The sequence below is a fragment of the Desmodus rotundus genome, chromosome 2 (genome assembly GCF_022682495.2).
Source record: "Desmodus rotundus isolate HL8 chromosome 2, HLdesRot8A.1, whole genome shotgun sequence".
NCBI classification, from domain to species: Eukaryota; Metazoa; Chordata; class Mammalia; order Chiroptera; family Phyllostomidae; genus Desmodus; species Desmodus rotundus.
In genome coordinates, this window is record NC_071388.1 from 15,595,918 (window position 1) to 15,614,064 (window position 18,147).

An 18,147-nucleotide genomic window follows, 5' to 3' on the forward strand; every position below is an offset into this window, starting at 1 on the left:
CTTGGGGTGTGGGCTCTATGTGCAGATTTCTGACTAAAAAAACAAAATTGTTCACACAATAGATAAAGAGTAAAACAAATAATTTAGCATGTTCAAGCACCAGGAGGTGACTGTATGGGAGGTGATCTGAGTCAAACTTTGGAAAGTACTGCGTTTTCTCTGAAGTCTTCTTTGTTCAAGTCTAGCTAAGATGTCCCTCTTATATTCTAGCATACCTCTCTCTGAGTATGTCTTTATAATTGCTCACCACACTGTTACTGTGATTGCCCACTTGTTTATCAGTCCCCTTTGATGAGACTTAAATATTCTTGAGGCATGGTTCTAGATTTATGTTACTAGTCTCTGCTTATCTTGTAACCAACTCTGTTCTTGGCATATAGTAGATGCTGAATGAGTGTTTGAACGAATGACTGGATGAGTGAATGATAAATGCCATTTACAAATGTAATTACTAAATCCATTGATTGGCTGAGATTGATTGAAGGCATGTTTCTATCAAGTTTATCGGTCAGGTTCTTTATTTCAAAAAATAGAATGAAGTTCCATTGAGTGATGCAGAAACATAATAAATTAAAAGTATATAGGATGACACATGGAATCATTATGAGGCCTAGAAAGATAGGACTGGATCACTGCACCTAGGAAACAGGTGAAGGACTGCCAAAAAAAAAAAAAAAAAGAGTTCCTACGAAAACACCGTGAATGTGATATTGCTACCACCCAAAAGTTTGCAAGGATCTTGAGTTCTCTGTAGCCACTACTGCCCCACACAGAGGCTACTCTGAGTCAAGAACTTGATGTTTAGCAACTGCCATCCCCCAACACAGACATCTTTATCATCACTTGTGCGAGCAAAAGCATGGCCTGGTGCATATCTGTGTTCTCGCATTGCTGACCTAAATAAAAGTCTCACATAGGTGAAACTGATTGGGAAACATAGGTTGCATCCCCATATCCTGGCTGTAAGGAAGGCAGGGACTTTATATATTTCTCTTCTATGTTGAATAGCATGATAGCTTCATCCAACGGAAGAAGGCTAATCAAAAGATGGTAGACAGATGATATAATTTCACTATGTCAGTCAAGTACTTCTCTGCATGTATTATGAGTAAGACACTGCACCAGACTAAGAGTGGATGGAGAGAATTCTCTTCAAATTCAAAAGGCTCAGGATCCACTCACTTCAATGAGTGCAATAGCTTAATATGATTTTCATGAGGCTGAATTTTAAGAACATCTATATGTTATTGAATTGACACATTTGGATAATCATGAGAAAATAAATCCTCCAAAACTTTTGGATTAACTTCAGCATATAAATTTGACTGGCAAGTTGGTATGTAAGGGTAAAGCTCATTCTTGTCTCCAGATAGTATTCATAAAAAGGTGAAAATAAAAACTTGGAAAGACTGACAATAAAATTTTATTGCTAGAATGAACTTATTGATATGGAAATGAAAGTCAGGTGAAAGTTATTTAAAATGAGGAAAAGTGGAATACTTGATCTTAACAAGGACAAGAAAATGCCTTAATCCCAACATGCAGAGCATGCAAAACATTCTCAGAGAATTTTTGAATAAAATTCAATACACAGCCACAGCAAAGATGCATGATATTTTATTTGCATTACATTTTAGTTCACACACACATTATGTATTAAATTGATGTAGAATATAGTCCTAAATATCCATTCAGGTTTTATGAAATCAACCAGGTAATACGATTCACTGTTTCTGAGTTAAATTTTTTTTTCTGATCTTTTTATTGGGGTAAAATACATATAACACGAAATGTACTATTTTAACTCTTTTAAGTGTAAAGTTCAGTGGCATTTGTCACATTGTTGTGCAATAATCCCCGCACCCATCTCCAGCATTTTTCCACCTTTCCCAACTGACACTCTGTCTCCATGAAACACTGCTCCTCATTTCCTTCTCTCCCCAGGCCCTGGCAGCCACTAATCTATGTTCCACGTCTATGATTTTGACTGCTCGGATACCCCATGTAAGTGGAAGCATACAAAAACATTCACTTTGCGACTGACTTTAGCCATTTGGCATAATGCCTTCAAAGTTCATCCATGTTGGAGAATATGTCCTGAGTTGAAATCTTATGAAATCTCACTTTTTCGAGGAATCCTGGAAATATTCAAAATTTAATCCATGCTTTATTTTCCACATAAAAAGCTGTGAGTCTTGCTGGACCCATGTGTTTTCTGAACTCCCATTTGCAGTCATACCCTTGTGTCCTTCTACACCAGAAATGATTGAAAACTGTGTGTAGTTCATCTCATCTTCATTCGTCCCACTTTGGTACTAGCCAACAAAAACTCTTGCCTATGCTGCCATAAAAAACTTTACTAGTTCCCCCCCCCATTTGCATTCTCCTCAATCATGTTCAGAGAGCAGCTATGTCAATCTTTGAAAAACAAGCTAGATCACATCATTCCTTGAGTTAAATCTGTCTAAGGGATTCTCAATGCTCTTAGTCTAAAACGGAGCCCCTTCCCTTGGTCTTCAAGGTTCTGTATGAGCTAGCTTCTCTCACCTTCCTCAAGTTTACCTGCCGGCACTCTTGGATTCACTTGTTTCCCTCCAGCAGCCCCGCGGGGCTCCAAACCATCACTGAGTGATCAGACTTTGCTCTACGCTTTCCTGGGCGTGGTCATCTTCCGATTATGTCTAAATCCATATCCCTCCTTGTTTCCTTACAGAGCACCTTACAGCAGATGTCTCTGAGAGCACCTGCTTGTTCTTTTCCACCATAACACATTGCAATGTCCAATTTCATACTTGTATGTTCATTTGTTAAAAATATGTGTCTCCCCCTGTAGAGTAACCTCCATGAGACCAAGCACCATGTTGGTTCTGTTTACCACCATATAGCCAGGACCTAGCAGGGCTCCTGGAAGACAGCAGGCACTCCATGAACACTGATTAGATGGATGAAGGACTGATGTTATGCTATAAAGTTGAAGAATAATTTTTCTCTACCACATTGATCTAACATTAAGTAAAACCTTGGATGTTATGAGAACTCCAGTGCTACCTCAGGCTACAAACCCCTTTAACTTACTCATTTAAGAAACCAAGAGGTGTGTATGCCTCATAATCTTGTCTTAAAGTTGCGTACAGTCATTGGTAATGATTTGCTTACTGTGCACATAGTTGTTTTCGTTGGAAATCAGGTTTAGACATTTTCATGACTCTGTTGGGTGCCCTAAAGTAAAACTCTGAATCAAGTGAGTAACCTGGCCCTCAGTGGTGAAAGGAAGAAGAAGGAGGTTAATACAGATTCACAGGTGAATCTACATTAAAGTCAAGTTTGCTTTGCTCAAAAAAGAACAATAATTTTGAGGTAATAATTTGGTTCCAATTATGACTCTTACCTACTTTGAGAAATGTAATACATTAGGTTTTGTGATTTTGCTGCTTCTAATATTAGAAGAAATGGGGAGTTCTTCCCCTTACTGAAGCTACTCCCCTGCATTTTTTACATCCTAAAACAAAAATGGCATTTTTATACACTTTAAAGTGCTTTACAAATATTTCATAGAGTATGTCTGTGTGGATGTGGCTAAATGCTGAGTTCCTATGGGCGTTACTTAAATCATAATAGCTTCACGGTTAACAGCTAGAAAACTTAAAGAAAGGATGCATACATTTTGATTTTTTAAAGAATAACATTGCCCAATAATGGAGTCCTTACAGGTTTGTTAAAGAGATAAATAGGTCAATTCATTGATCGTGCTATTGCATTTTTCCAGAGATAGTAGCTGAGAGCAATGGCCATATTGTGTTTGACATGCTCTATTTCACAATACAATTCCCAGGTTCCCACTTCTACTGAGAGTTCTGCAGACTGTTTTTCATTAAAACCATGGCATATTTTGATTTTCCACTTCAGTTTTCCCAGGAAGAGATTGTCTCTGAGACCAGTCATTTATGCTGCCCTACCCTTGAGAACAGCCACTATTAATTGGAACAAAAAATGTTTGAATAGAAAATATCACTGAATCTCTCAGGACATTTCAAGTCTGTGCAGCTATGAGAAAATATAAAGCAAGTCATAGCTACATTATCTGGATGAGCTAAGGAAATAGGAATAATCTTAAATTTTGCCGAAATGTTACAATAGCCTGAGTATTTTGACTGAGTTCATCAGTTAGTAGAATTTACTGCATATCTAAATGTGTCAGGCATTTAACCTAGTAATAAGGTCACCATAATGAGCAGGAAATTGCCCCCATCCCTGTGGGATATCGGTCCACAGTGTAAGAAAAACAGTAGTAAATCAAAGAATAATGGGACAAGTGGCAAGTGGGGGATGCACATACTGTTAAACACATCAGAGGGAATAAATATGTAATCGGGGATTAAAATGTGTGAACTAGTTATTGCTGTGAACGTAATCACCCTAAATGCAGTAGCTTAAAACAACAAGCATTTAACTTTTTTTAGTTTTTTTGAATTTTAAAGTATTTTTATTGATTATGCTATTACAGTTTTCCCAATACCCCCAGTTATCCCCCCTCCACCCAGCCCTCCCAACCTTTCAGCATTCCCCCCATTAGTTCATGTCCATGGGTTGTACATATAAGTCCTTTGAGCCCTCTGTTTCCTATACCATTTTTATCTGTCCCTATCTATTTTATGCATACTAATTATGCTTCTTCTTCCCGGTACCTTTTTCCCCCTATTTCTCCCTTCCTTCTACCCACTGAACTCCCTCTGTGTGATGTCCATTTCTCTGATTCTTTTCCTGTTCTCGTTATTTGCTTAGTTTTTGTTCTCATTGTTTGTCTTTTAGGTTTATTTGTTAATAGCTGTGAGTTTGTTCTCATTTTATTGTTCACATTTTTTATCTTCTTTTTCTTAGATAAGTCCCTTTAATGTTTCATGTAATAAGGGCTCGGTGATGATGAACTCCTTTAACTTGACCTTATTTGGGGAGCACTTTATCTGCCCTTGTATTCTAAATGATAGCTTTGCTGGGTAGAGCAATCTTGGATGCAAATCCTTGCCTTTCATGACTTTGAATACTTCTTTCCAGCCCTTTCTTGCCTGTAAGGTTTCTTTTGATAATCAGCTGATAGCCTTATGATAAGTCCTTTGTAGGTAACTGTCTTCTTTTCTCTTGCTGCTTTTAGGATTTTCTCTTTGTCTTTAATCTTGGGTAAGTTAATGATGATGTGCTTTGGTGTATTCCTCTTTGAGTCCAACTTCTTTGGGACTCTGGGCTCCCTGGACTTCCTGGAAATCTATTTCCCTCGCCAGATTGGGGAAGTTTTCCTTCATTATTTGTTCAAATAAGGTTTCGATTTCTTGCTCTTGTTCTCCTTTTGGCAACCCTATAATTCAGATATTGGAATGTTTCAAGTTGTCCCAGAGAATCCTCAGCCTCTCTTCATTTTTTTTGGATTCTTGTTTCTTCGGTTCTGATCCAGTTAGATGTTTATTTCTTCTTTTTGTTCCAAAATCGTTGCTTCGAATCCTTGTTTCCTTCTTGTCACTGTTGGCTCCCTAAATATTTTGCTTAATTTCATTTTGGGTTCTTTCATTTGTTCTTTTATTTTTCGACCAAGCTCAATCAGTTCTGTGAGCATTTTGATTACCAAGGCTTTAAATTCTCCATCAGATAAATTGTCAATCTCCTCATTGCTTAATTCTGAGATTTTGCTGTGTTCTTTCATTTGGGCTATATTTCTTTGTCTTGGCGCACCTGACAAGTTGTAAGGGGCCGGGCCTTAGGTATCCAGCAGGGCGGGTCAACCCTCTTTGCTGCACTGCCTGTGGGGGAGGGGCCAGAGAGGGAACAGTGCAGCTTGCCTGCATGTCTCTAGTGCACTTTCCAACAGACTCTCATGTGAGACTGGCAGTATCTCCCACCGCAGCAACCCCAGCCTTACCCCACAGTCAGCTCTGAGTCTCAATTTTCCTCTTAAGTCAGTCCCTCCCATGCAGCTCTGCCCAGCTCGCAGCAGTCAGCCCAGCTCCTCAGTCGCCTTGCGGGGAGGTCTGCCTTACCAGTCTGGTAGTTCTGGTTGATTTTTTTTTTTTTCTTTAATTCCTTGGTTGTCTGAGCTTCATGCAGTTGTTTACTGATTTTAGAGTGGTTGTTATCCTCCTTTTGGTTGTGCAAGGAAGTGAAGGGTTTTTACCTACACCTCCATCTTGGCCAGAACTCTCACGTTTATTTAACTCTTAAGCTTGCAAAACACTATCAACTGGCCTTGCTCATTTATCAGTGGTTGTATACGCTGATCTTGACCAGACAATCACATATCTGGGGACTCAGCTGAGAAACTGAGCTGGCTTCATTCTGATCCATGTGCTCACTCATTCGCAGCATGTTTGCCCAGACATGCTTACAGGGCAATCACAAGGGACAGAGGGAAAGTGCACAAATGTGAAAGGACTTTTGCAAACTAAATGTGGAACTGGTTTATGCCGTGTCCATGATATCCTTGTAAAAGCTAGTTGCAGTCCAGGTCAGATTCAAGGGGTAGGAATATTGACTATTTTAATGGGAAAAGCTGCGAAGATATTTTGCAAAGAGCATGGATGCAGGGAAGGGAATAATTGTTACCATGTTTTACAATTTACTGTAGGAGACAATAAAAAAAACAAGTGATTTTGACCTGTGTCTAGAAGTTTGCCAATAAATTAGAGGAGGGAAGGACATTTCTTGATAATAGTAAGGACAGAAATATTTCTGAATTTAATATATTTTATAGATTTATCTTACTTTACCTTCACACCAACACTCTAACAAATTAGGATTTAATGGTTAAGTAGACTGAAACTTAAGGAAAGAATAAGTTACTCAAGAAAACCTACAGATAGTAAATGGTGAGTAGTAAATTGAACCAAGGTTCTGTTGAACCATTTGCTCATAAACAATATAGGAAATCTCCCAAAATATAATATGATTTATGTAGTCTACTCTAAACTTCATGAGCCTCTTTACTAATTTTATTTTAATCATACACATATATAAAAGTAATTATATATAACATAAGTATATATAACATATGTAATTATATATAACATGTAATTATATACAACATATACAGTTATATATAATATATATAATTTTAAATAATACAAAGTGTAATATGTATAATTTCATATAATGAATTATAATATATATAACTATGTATACCATGTATATCATATTATATATAATATAGCATGTATATCATATTATAATATATTAGTGTATGTAATATATAATATCTAATATATGCTATATAACATATTAGAATGTACAGTATATCATATATTAAAATATATGTAGTATATAATAACAATATATGGTATATTATATAGCATATACTATATATTATAATATATAACATAATTTTAAATAATGTTATTAATTATAATATGTAAATTTATTATAAGTTATAAACAATTTTATATATAATTGATTTTATATAAAATCAACATTTTCCAATTTTATATATATCTAGGTAGGAAATAAACATTTTCCATATATATATATATAATTTCCAATTATTTATATACATACATATATGTATGTATATATATATATATATATATATATATATATAATATATATATATTGGAAAATGTTGATTTCTTAGCTAGGAATTTTTTTTTGAATTCCTGGAAGAAACTGTAATTTCTTTATTCACAAATCATGCCCCATATGACTCGGGGTCTTTATCCTTGGCTACAGAGCTGTTACTTACTTATTCTAAGCAAATTAGTGCATGGCATCCTAATGGTGGTTCTCCTTTAGTCTGAGTGTAGTCAAATGACCTAAAATGAATAAATATGGCCCAAGGCATGAAGTTTAGGACAAGTCTGTTGAGTAAGAACAAATTTCTTAAGCAGTCCTTGCTAGAGATTTCCTTCTTTTTTTTGATCAAAGGTAGGTAATTTTGACATTTGCTAACTAACATTAAATGAGTTAATATTTATAAATATATCATATTAGGTGAGTTAGTATTTAAAAAGTACTTACTACAGTTCTGGCACAAATTATTAAATAAATCCTATATTATCCTTAAAAAATTCTTAAATTCTTTCTAACAATGAGAATTATCAGACCACAGTATTTTTCTTTATGATGAGTGTACAAACTTTGTTGAATCTTTTTTCAACTTTTTGAAACCTTTCCTGAGAAAATACAACTACAGATGTTTACATTAAAAAAGAGAAACTCGTGCATAAAACAAAAGCATGGATAAATATTCGACAAAAAGTGTTCATTGATCTTAAATATCTATTACTAGCAGTAATGATTTAAATCAAGATAATTTATAATTTGGGAAAAAACACTTTAAAAATCAAGTTAAATTGTGACTGTTAAAGTTATATATATATATATATATATATAAAGTTATATATATATATATTTTTATATATATTAATATATATATAAACTTGAAAGATTTATATTAGCCCAGGTATGCCTAGTAAGGTGGCTGATCTTCCTTCCACTTGCCTTTTATAATAATGATTTGCCTTAGTTGTTGTCTCTGATGGTGACTATACCAGATGTGCTAAAGGTTCTTAAAATGCATGTGGTTCCTGGGGGTTAATCTCTGCTTCCATGGAAACCACCTGGTGAACCCCCATTTCAAATGACTTCCTGCAGGCTGACACCTGGAGGGACCTACTCAAAGAAACATCTTTCTCAGTTCTGGAGCAACACACAGAATGAGAAAAACAAAGTTGCATATTTACCTTCCTTGGCATTAGACATGCCAGTTAACATTTTCATAATTTAGGAAATTATTTCTTTAGAATATACATAGCTATGATTTTTTTAGTGTTCATTTAAGTGCTTAGCAGTACTGGTTCTTTAAGAACATCTCTTTGAACACGAGGTATGTCACGCCCACGGATAAAATAATCACCAATGAGTCATTTATGCACTCACTAATACATGTGGCAAGTGTCAATTTGACATGCTAACAGGATGAAATAAGACACAAATGCTGACCGGAAAAACCTAGCAATCTAGTCGAAAAACAGACCTACATAAAGACGGTTCCAAGACAATCTGCAAACTGCAGTTGGTACTAAGCATGCAGAGTAATTTGTGGATGTGGATGAGTAGAAGGTACTCACTAGCAAGCGTGGAGAAGGGCTGGTCACAGGGCCCTCTCCTGAGCCGATGGGGAGCCTAAGGAGCAGGGCTGTGAGAGGGCAAGCAAAGCATGGAGAAGAGAAACAATTTGGAGTCTGGATATATGTAGGACATACTGATTTTTTGAGGGATAGTGGAAATGGAAATTACAAGAGGATGTTTAAAAATGCCTGCAGATAGAGATAACGTGAAAGGTCACAGAGTCGTTATGTGGTGACTCTAAGCCCATATTTTCTAGGGACCACTGGAAGCTTTATCTCAAAAAAGAAGCTTAGTCGGATTTGGTGGCCATGTCACAAATGACTCAAGACAGGGAAGGCTAAGACCAGGGGACAAAGGTTATAGATCAGAAAATATGAAAGCCTAAGATAACATGAAGAAGAGAGGACTATAAAGAAGAAAAAATAAATATTTGCATGGAATAAAAGTTACAAGGACTTGATGAAGGATTGATGTGTGAAACATTGACTATGACCATATGTTCTATTAAGTCGCTGGTGAGACTAAATAGAGTAACTGAGAGTCAGTATTAGACACAATCATTCTGAAGTGCCTGTGTGCACCCAGGTCGAGGTGACCAGTGGGAGTTTCTGTGTCTAAGCCTGAAGTATGAGGTACATACTATGCTAGATATACAGACTTGGGGCTCACCCACCTAGACTCAGTTAGTGAATTCAAGCAATGCCTGCAACTACCTAGCACACCTGGATAGACAAAAAGAGCAACGATCCAAGTACAGGACCCAGGGAATGTTGAAATATTCACATGGCTTCTCCTTATGGATAGAGTCAGTATAAAGGGGAAAGCCAGTTCTCAAACTTTTGTTTAAAACATTTGGAATAAATGAGATCAGTGGGGAAAAGAGGGTTTGGGATTATCACAGTTTATAAATAATGCATGCTGTATACATAAAAAATTTTCTCCATTCTATCTTTAATCCCAATTCATACAAGTTATGTTAATATCATTCTTTTTATTAATATTAATTCTTGGAGATAATTGTATGATTATTCTTCTGTTACTTCAAGGGTAATATATAACCTTTAGTCAGGATATAATAGCACCTCCTATGAAAGATAATTAAATTAACATCTGTTGGTAAATTGAACAGTAAAATGACAGCAAACTCACAACTATCAACAACTGAACCTAAAACAAAAATAAAAACAAACTAAGCAAAAAACTAGAACAAGAACAGAATCCCAGAAATGGAGATCATAAGGAGGGTTATCAGTGGGGAGAATAGGGGGGAAATACAGGGAATAAGAAGCATAAATGGTAGGTACAGAATAGATAGGGGGATGGTAAGAATACTATAGGAAATGGAGAAGCCAAAGAACTTAAATGTATGACCCATGGACATGAACTAAGGCACCATGGGGGGGCGGGTGGATTGGGGATGCTGGTGGAAAGGGGTTGCAGAGTTGAGGGAAAGAAAAAGGTGGAAAAAATGGGACAACTGTAGTAGCATAATGAATAAAATATATTTTTAAAAAAAAGATTCTGTGACATCTCCAAATGTGCTAACATCTAAACCATAAGAATGCCAGGAGAAGAGGAAGAGCAAGAAATTAAAAACTTATTTCAAAAAATAATGAAATAAAACTTCCTTAATTTGGCAAAGGAAATAGATATACAAATCTAGGAAGTATAGAAAGTCCTAAATAAGTTGGACCCAAAGAGGACCACACCAAAACACATCATAATTAAAATGTCAAAGGTTAATGACAAAGAAACAACCATAAAAGCAGCAAGAAAAAAAGCAGAGAGTTACTACAAAGGAGTTCCCATAAGACAGTCAACAGGCAAAAGGGACTGGCAAGAAGTATTCAAAGTGATGAAAAGCAAAGACCTACATCCAAGATGACTCTATCCAACAAAGTTATTGGTTAGAATGCAAGGGCAGATAAAGTGCTTTCCAGACAAGGTAAAGCTAACGGAGTTCATTCTCACCCAGCCACTGTTACATGAAATGTTAAAGGGACTTACTTAAGAAACAGAAGGTCAAAACTATGAACACTAAAATGAAAACAAATTCACAACTATCAAAAACTGAATCTAAAAAACAAACAAAAAAAACACCTAATCAAACAACCAGAATAGGAACAGAATCTCAGATATGAAGATCATTTGGAAGTTATCAGCTTGGAGGGGGAAGGGAGAGAATGGGGGAAAAGGTGCAGGAATTAGGAAGCATAATGGGTAGGTACAAAACAGACAGGAGAATGTTAAGAACAGTATCGGAAATGGAAAAGAACTTATCTGCATGACCCACGGGCATAAACTAAGGGAAGAGGATTGGTGGAGGGAAGGGGGATACTGGATGGAGTTGGGCAAAGGGAGAAAAATTGGGACAACTGTAATGGTATAATCAATAAAGTATACTTAAAAATTAGCTACTTTGTTGAGAAAATATCATGCATTACTTACAAAAAAATTAGCATCTGGGTCATTCTTTTGCATCTTTTTTTCTGTTTTTATACTTATGATTTTTCGACTTTATGTTCTGAAAGACTAAAGTATTTATAACCTGCTCTAAAACCTAAATAAGTTTCTGTTCTTATGTACAGATTTTTCCAACATTAAAAACACATTACTGGTATTTATAATACTGGGATTGTATACATATTTATTACTTTAGAATCGAAACGGAAGATTGAACCCATAGTTAAGGAAATGAAAACTTTGAACCTATACCTGTGTAACTTAGAGGAAAGTACTACAGACATGTAAAATAGAGCCAGCTTCATCTTATGAGTTAGGGAAGGGTGACACAAATCAGAACAGTTCAATTTTAATTAATTGCACTTTGCTGCTTTTCAATGTTTAATGTGAATTGATAAGTTTTCTACTCCTACCTAGAAAATGATTATTCTTTCTTTTGATGTTCCATGCCATAGTGAATCCACTAATGTCGACCTTTTTAATTTCCATTTCCCCCAAATTTTCCAAATATCTGGCTCAGCATCCTGCAACAGATGTAAAATTGGCTCACTAAGCAGAAAAGCCTATATTCTTCTACTATGCCTTCTTATGCTGTAGAAGCTGGATAGTTCAAAACAAAACACAATCAGCAAAAGCCTACCTTTCCTAACTTCCCTTGCAAGTTAGTCTTAAAAATCAACTCAAAATGAAGTGATAGGGCATGAAAGGCTGGGTGCTCGAGCCGCCTATTTTGCTGGTGAGAACAGCCAGAGATCAGCTTACTGTGAAGCCCACAGAACTGGTGGCACGCTCCAAACCCTTGGCTCTCAGTAAGGATGTGTGTGCCTGGGGACAACATGCAACAGCTGTTCTGCTGGCATCGGTGACTGCTTCTAGTCCTCATGGAGGCCAACCTGAAGCCTACTTCTCTAGACCTGCCAACATTTTTTTTTGTTTACCAAGTTTCCTGTGTTAAATACTTTCTGTTTAAAGTATTTCACGTTATTTCTGTTACCTGCAAATAACTTCTGTCTGGCATGCATTCCTTATAATTTCAACAAATTAATAATATGTAAATACATTACATTTTATAAATAGTTATAAAGATAATTAGTGTAAATCATTTTTTGTTATCTCTATGGAACTTCAGAAATTCTGATCGTTAAGAAGAACTTGAGGGTAGGGAGAAAAAAAAAAAAAGAACTTGAGAAGTAGAGTAAGCAGATACCTGTACTCAGTCTGATATCTAACCTGTAAGTCTTGGTGTTTTTAAATTAGTAACTATTAAACAGACAGAACTAAAAGCATGCATATTATTATACCATTATAAACAGTTAGATTTTACTTTCATTTATCCTTTGCATTATATAAACTTATAGTTTTAATGTATGTTTTATCTTTCACTATGAAACAGTTGTTAAAGTGGTACTAGAATTTGACAGAGAAATGTTAACCTCATAGGCACATAATCTGGAACTAATGGTTTATATTTAGTTCTTACTCTGACATTTCAGACCTGTGTTTCCATCGTCACTTTAGTTGTCATTTAAATACAGTGTCTTGACAGTTGCTGGAGGCACATGCAAGGCCCCAGCCTGCCTTGAGTAAATGCTGATGAGTTATTTTGCATAGAAACTTATGTCAGAATAAACTAGTTTTAAAGGCATACATTGCTAAAATGTTTCACTAGAAGCCACTGTTAATGCCGTGCTTACAAAAGCATGATCCATTCTATGGTAAATTTTTATTATTTTATTTTTTAATTTTATTTATTTTATTTTACTTTAATTACTTAATTTTATTTTACTATATTCTATTTTTCCCCTGCTTTGCTAACATGAAATTCAGGTGTAGAGAGTATAATTGAAATTGAAAAATCTTACCACCTGAAAAAGAAACAAAAGAGATTCCTTGAATTGTACATAATGCCACACCTAATGTTAATTTTGAGGTAAACACAACAGTGTATACTAATGAGTTTTAAAAGCAGTAACAAGAAAACTAGGGACATAATGAATTCTGCGAAAACTTGGAACCCAAGCTAATTCTTGCTAATGATGGTCTCTGGTGCTCAGTGCTTCAGATTGGAGATTTAACATAACAAGGTGATTAAATAGGGCAGATTAATTAATGAAACACAAACACACACACATAAACACACACATAATAAAGTGGCATCTAGGATGCTCAATTTTCTGTCTAAATGAAAATTAAGTCATCAATTGGTTAAATCATTGTACCGTATCCCAAAAGGTTGTAGGGTTGATCCCCAGTCAGGGAAAATACCAAGGTTACAGGTGTGTTCCCCTGTTCAGGCAAGTACAGGAGACCACCAAATGGTGTTTCTCTCTCACACCGATGTTCCTCTCTTTCTAAAAGTCAATAATAAAAAATGTCTGAATGACAATAATATATTAATTACTTTATATTAAAATTGCATTTATTAAGTTTTATGAAATTCTGATTCTTAATTATATATTGGGAAATATTGCTTCAAACAACAGTACTTATACACAAAGGGAAACAAAACTTACTAGGCAAAAATATTGTAAAATTCACGTCCGATAACTTGAGCCACATTTAAAATTTTTGAAGTTTATTTCTTTCTGAAGCTTGGCTTTGGTAAGAGCTATGTAATGCAGGGGAGCAGAGTAGGAGATAGCAGCTTATTGGAAATGGAATGGCTAAAAATTTGAATACTGCAGTTAGAAGGTGATCTTCCTTTCTGCGTTAGACTTGGCTAATTCTTTACACTGACTATCTCAACCTCAAAGTATTTACGAGTGAGAGAACAGTGGCTGAAATTATGTCATAACAACATAGGTCCTTTTGGAATGTATTCACATCCAAACCAGGATTGCAACTGCTTCCAACCTAGAAATCAGATAAAAGAAATACATTCTTTATAACATAACATGACATTGGTCAAGCAGTCTCGGTCTTAAGAACTAAGGTGAGCTCCGTGTTTGTCTTTCTAGCATATTTATATGAAAGAATGTATCTAGCTTTCAATTGAACCATTATTAAGCAGATTTATTATATTGAATACTAGTTTGGATCTGCTAATACCCAATTAAATAAAAGCACACATGACATTTTTCTTACTGAAATCATGAAAAGAAATTATTACCAAAATAATGCAGAAATAAAGGTCATGTATTCTTTAAAATAAGAATGCATAATTTAAATCTGCCTGGAGCAGCTGGAACTTGCCCTCTAGCTATAGAAACATATTTTTAATATTTACTCAAGGGTTTCTTATACACATTTAATACCCCATGTCATCCCACCCTTACATTTTCCACATCATGCTTGAAAGCACAGAGTGCTTTTATTTTTCAGGGTGTTTGAGATTTATGAAATGTTCATTACTGAAAAAAAAAAGAGAAAAATATCTTCTCCTAAGTCATTAGAATTTTGTATATTTCTTTTTTATATGATTTCTATATTTAGGTAGCAAGTATGTATACCATGAATAGGTAATAAATGTTTTGGGTCAACAGATATTCTAAGAAACAGTATACTTCAGATTTTCTTTAATTTGTCACTGGATAATCTTCCCATATTTTTAGGAAAAATTTGCAAACCTAGCACCAAGTGAAATTTAAAGTAGAAAATATTATGGTGCATACATTTAAAGTGATAGCCAAAGGAGAAAAATGAGCATCAAAAATGAATAATGACCTAAAAAAGCAGTAGAACTAACCTGTATTGAGCATTGGCTATGAGTCAGATTCTGTGCTATGCAATTTATATAAGATTATCTTAATTAATTCTCACAGTTCTGTGAGATTAGCTCTAATACCCCTGTTATAAGGGGATGAAGAAATTAAAACCTGGATAATCTAACTGATGTGTCCATGGCCACACAGCTAAAATGCAGAGCAGTAAGGTTTATTTCTCTCAGTCTGTGTTTCTTGAGCTCTGGGAAGACACCCAAGCCTTCCTGGAGGCTCACTGGGGCCATTTGAGTCTTCTGACCCACGGGCTGTGAGGCAGAGCAGCTATGTGTCACTGCTGCCGCTAGTCATTTAGGAGCCCTTGAGACTTATCCATTGACACCATGTGAGGACGTAAGCAGAGCCATAAGATGGAAGTCACCTCCATCCCTGAGGTGTAACTGACCACCGTGGACCCCACCAAATCGCACTGCAGGTAGAGATTGAGCGCTTCCTTTGTTAAACAATTAGAAATTGTTTGTTAAACCTCGGGGTACACAGGTTAATTGAACAGCCTAATCTGTCTTGATGTTACAGGAAAGTAATACTGTCTGGCCTGTGTTGTCAGTTGGTTGGAGGGGCATCCCCTAGACCAAAAGATTTCAGGTTCAATTCCCTGTCAGGGCACACACGTAGGTTGCGAGTTTGTTCTCCAGTCAGGGTGCATTAAGAGAAGGCCACCAATTGATGTCTCTCTCTCTCTCTCTCTCTCTCTCTCTCTCTCTCTCTCTCTCTCTCTCTGTCTCTCCTTCTTTCTCTAAAAGTATTGAAAAATGCCTTCGGGTGAGGATAAAAAAAAAGAAAGAGAGAGAGAGAGAGAGAGAGAGAGAGAGAGAGAAAAGAAAGAAAGAAAGAAAGGAGTACCTTTTCCTGGTATAAAATAGAGAGGAGAAAGATCATACAGAGTAGGTATACCTTAAAAGCAGTGTCACATGCTGCACTAAACAATGTAGCAACTAGCTTCCTCTGGCAATGTATTTACATTAATAAAATTACAAAATTTAAATGTTTACTTAGCCATATTAGTTGCATTATGAGTGCTCAATAGTCACCCGTGGCTAGAGGTTCTTGTGCTGAACCTCAGAAACATTTCCAGTCTCACAGACAGTATCAAATACGAGGAGCCAACTCCCTCTTTATTCTGAATTCTAGATACTGGCTGTGAAGCCAATATTATAAGTGGACATTGAAGCAGATGCCTTTTGAGATTCTTTTTGAGTCATGAACCCTTAGGCGAAAAGACTGTGTACAGTAACTAAAAACAAAGTTTTGGGGAAAAACAAAAGGAAACGCAAGTCATGGGTTTTCTCTTTTTTCCTCCCAAAATTGCTTTGACTTTCTGAAAATATTAATATATATTTAAAAACTGAATAGCCCTATATGACATCTTACTGTGCTGGGAAATATGAGAATTTGTAGAGCCTCCCAAGTAATAAAAAAAGCGGCTAAATTACTGTTTGCTCTTGTTCGTGTTCACACATTCAAATGCATACATTCTGATCCTCTGTCCAGCGGCACACGTGGTAAGGAATTTCACTGGGCCAGGAAAATAGTAAGCAGATTGAGCCCTTTTTAATTAAAGGAACATCTCAGAAGATTTATTTTTTACTACAGCTCCTAAGTCTAAATTTGTAATGTTCTTTCTCATGTGAAGAAAAGGGGAAAATAAGTTGAACACAAGAAAGGGGGTAATTAACATAAATGAAGAATGGGAAACTTTCTGAGCTAAAACCAATGCCAACTAAAGCAGAAATCCATTTGTAACATCGCAGCACTTTAGGAGGCTATCTCAGCAAAGATAGAAGGTTTTGTTTGTTTTTTCCTTTATTTATTTATTTATTTATTTATTTATTATCCAACTCTCCATTTCAGTAATAAACTAATAGTAAACTTCAAAAACTTAATGCCTTAAGAAATACCCTGGACCAGTTTTCTCCATAATCCAGTTTTGCTTCATGTTTTACCCTTAATTGTCCTCATCAAGAAACAAAGGGACCATTATGAAATCTATTGGGGAAATACCAGCAATTTTTTCCTCCTTAATCCATGAGAGTGGAAAAAAAGAAAAACATGAGCACGGGTCCACTGTATTACATTTTGTTCTGTGATTAAATGCACTCTTGTACCACACATGACAGGCTCTATTGTTTTTTAAAAGATTTTATTTATTTTATTTTTAGACAGAGGGGAAGGGAGAAAGAGAGGGAGAGAAACATCAATGTGTGGTTGCCTCTCATGCACACCCCCAACTGGGGACCTGGCCCACAACCCAGGCATGTGCCCTGACTGGGAATTGAACCAGCAACTGTGGTTCACAAGCAGGTGCCCAATCCACCAAGCCACACCAGCCAGGGCATCAGGCTCTATTCCTGACCTGCGATCAGTGACATACTAAGGGAGAGAGTCCGTTGGAGCAATTTGCCTGTCTCAGGGGGCATTTTATCACTAACGATGCTTGGAATTGTCAGTATACAATGGCAATAAAAAATAGAAAACATTTTAGCTGGCTTCCATATTGTGTTTTTCCAGGTTTTTTTTTTTTTTTAAATTTATTGAGGTGACATTGGTTAACAAGATCATATAGGTTTCAAGTGTACGTTTCTGATACTGGATCTGTATATTGTACTGTGTGCTCATCACCTAAAGTTTAATCATCTTATGTCACCATATATTAGGCTCCCCTTCACCTCCCAACCCACCCTTACTCCCTTCCCTCTGGCAACCACCACACTGCTGTCTGTGTCCATGAGTTTCAGTTTTATATCCCACGTATGAGTGAAATCATATGATTCTTAGCTTTTTCTGACTAACTTATTCACTTAGCATAATATTCTCAAGGTCCATTAACATTGTTGCACATGGCAATATTTCATCTTTTCTC